Consider the following 3,298-nt stretch of genomic DNA (forward strand, 5'->3'; position numbering starts at 1 on the left):
TTAAATCATAAAGAGAGAGCCCTCTCTAGATGCAGATTGGCTAGAATCTGTATCTAAAAGATTGGTCTTTGGTTACCTCGGCCGTATTCCCTTTCTTACAACTTTGGGGAACAACCTGAGTGATAACATAAGGGATGACCTAGAGGAATGTCTCCACAAGCTACTTGATGTCTCTACAAGACTACTAAGATGTCTAGATGATGCTACTGTGTTTGAGCCCTTCTCCCTACCTCTGAAATGCCAAATTCCATTTCCCATGCTATATCTACCTGTCGGAGGTCTACCTTCATCCCATTGGTTGTCACTATCTTAGGTGGGCAGGAGTGCATGCCCATCAACACCACATTTTCCCATTGGGCCCCATGAACTCCCATCTCCATTGCCTGGTGATCTATAGTATAGTTCCCAATTGAATATAGCCACTACATGCCCAACACCGCATTGGTGTATGTTACGTTCACCACAAAGAAGTGATTCATGATATTATAATTCCCCATCATCAACATCATCTTGGGGATCATCCTGGTGCACTCCATGGTCTGGCTTCCTAGTATAAGAATTGAAAATACCTCAAAATACTATATGTATAACCCCCTCCAGTCTACCGACTGTTCATCTATAAAGTTGTGGGTTGCCCCACCATCAACTAGAATAGTCACCCTCTATCCCAAAATAGTTCCCTTGATTCACAAGGTGTGGTATCTAAAAATCCCTGTAAGTGAAGAAATGATGCCCCCTTTTGCAACCTGATGACTTGTATCCTCTCTTGCATCATAGTGGCCCTCCTCTCCTATCAAATCCTATTCATCCTCCTCCTTAGGCTTGTTATCAAAAAACACCTCAATATAGTGAGTCACCCCCTTATAACACTTTTGCATAGGTGCCTAAGGCTCCTCACTTGTGAAGCATAGTTTCCTCCTTCGAAGATCCCTCCTAGTCTCATCATCGAACTTTCCTTGTCCTGTACACTCTTTTAGAGGACGCATGATGTTCTTACCCTTCTAAGGAAGGGTAGGCCTAGGAGGTAATTTGGTCTGAAGTACTATGTCCAAAATGTCCCTAGTCCTGGTAATCTCATCCTGTAAAGTGGTGGCTTGCAAGCCCTCACCCATCCATGTAATTTCTCTATCAGCCCCTCAAAGAATAACATGATCAATCTCACTTCCAAGATATTTGACACCATCATGACTAACCTCTAGAATTTTGAAATGTACACCTCTACACTATTGGTTTGTCTTAGTTGCACCAACTCCGTGGAATGTAGCTTTTTGTCCTTCTTTTCAAACCACTTGATGCGCCTTTGCATGAACTCTATGTAGGAAGTAATGCTAGTGTGCCCTAGAGTGATCAACCTATGGTACCACCACTCTTGTGCATCTCCATCCAGATGTAAGGTGGTAAACTTAATAGGATCCATCTCCCTCATGGGGTTTAGATAGAAATAAGTGTCCATGTTTTGCACCCACACTCTAGCATAATTTCTAGTTAATCCATAAAATCAGGGAAGTGTTATATTTCCCAATGTCCTGTATGGGTTGAGTTTTGCTGACCTCCCCTATATGGTGTCCCAGCCCTGAGTCTATGCTTTTCCTTCAAGTGGCAAAAATCTACAAAGGAGAGGGCCATCTTAATCCTCAGGTCCAATGCATCATACTCCTCAATCCCATCTACAAATGACCTTGTGAAGGCCGTGAACGAATCTAGTTCTCTTGAGAGTCCATCCACAAATTGGGCATATTGGTTCAGTTGGAATGGCTAGTTAGCATGTGCATGCATGTGGCTCCCCTCAGCATATCTGACCCTACCTTCCCCATTATTATCTTGCTTCCCCTGATTCTATATATGAGCATTATCCAACTACACCAATTTATCCATCATAAGCTTTTGCAACCTTGCTATTTTAGCCAATGTTGGCTCCTTTCCCCCTTGTTCAGGTTCTTCCCTACCATCCATGGTCTCCTTGTCTTAATTATCATGCTCCCTTGTGTGGTCTACCTCAATATCAAAAAATGGGTCAGAGCCCCAACCTCCACCTCATCCTCTTATGCCTCTAATCCATATTGGATCATTATATTATTTTTCATCCATATCAATGCATTCAAACTAGAAAAAGTGGAGGAATAAGCTCACGAGACTATTTTCACTAGTGGGACGCAATTTGGAAAAATAATGTCTAAAACATTCCAACAGTGTTTTGAGGCATCAAACGATGCCTTTTGGTGGGATAAAAATTTGTTGCTTTAGCATGACACCTTTCCAAGAAGTTCTACACATAGGTACATTTCCAACGACACAAGAATCATGTCAATCATAGTTTGTATGTGAAAGTTACACCACTCAGAAGTTGACTTTCTTGATTTCACCATCATGGTTTGAGAGGATGCCACATTGGATCCCATCATTCATGGAAAAGGACTAGCCATGTGATTGTGATGTAAAAGATTCTAGAAGATTCTATATTGTGACTTAGGTTACGAGTTGATATAGTCAAACTTAACCACTAGTAGGCTATCGCGTTGTGTTATAACTGAACCACTAGGAGTAAGAGGTATTCCATTATTTCGAGATTATTTTCTCCATAGCTAAGCAAAGATAGCAAAGAGGGATAGGAGTTAGAGCACAAAAATAGGATTTGTGCCCTATAGCAGCCCACAGGTCACAAGCCTTACTTCTTTGTACCTGTAGCCATATTTCTAGACAAAGAAAGAGAGCAAAGCGACCTCACCTTCTGGCTGGGTTTTCTCCTGAAAGGGTTTCCTAGAGCATATCTTGTGTCTTATGTGTGTGAGAGACATTTTATTTTGTTGTTCTCTATTTCTGCGTGATGTGTATTTGCATGCATGCACTAATTGCAGTAAAATCTACACATGTTGAAATTTAATAAAATTGTAATAGTGTAGAATTTCGGTTTTATAATATAATATTACCAAATCTATTGTGACTAACTATCCAGTGGAATATCCACGACAATTTTATGGGTCAGCCTCAACCCCTACCTCTATGAAATACCACTCCACTGAAGATAGGTGGCATCACTTTTTCTTGCTTCCATAACTATCCAAGAACATGCTTTGATACCATTGTAATATTCCTAATGGAAAATCAACTGTAGATACCAAAAACAATGAACTTGGAACAATAAAAAAAGGAATTAACGACAGACACAAATTTTACATGAAAATGAAACTAGCATACCAATCTAATCCATTATATTAAAGCAGGGATCTATGTACATACAATGAGATGAAACAAAGGAACTTGAGCTTGCCAAGCAAGCTTGGAAAAACCCAATAATATG

This window comes from Pinus tabuliformis, chromosome 1_1 (genome assembly GCF_031772625.1).
Source record: "Pinus tabuliformis cultivar Carrire ecotype Pingquan chromosome 1_1, CPIR1, whole genome shotgun sequence".
Classification (NCBI taxonomy): Eukaryota; Viridiplantae; Streptophyta; class Pinopsida; order Pinales; family Pinaceae; genus Pinus; species Pinus tabuliformis.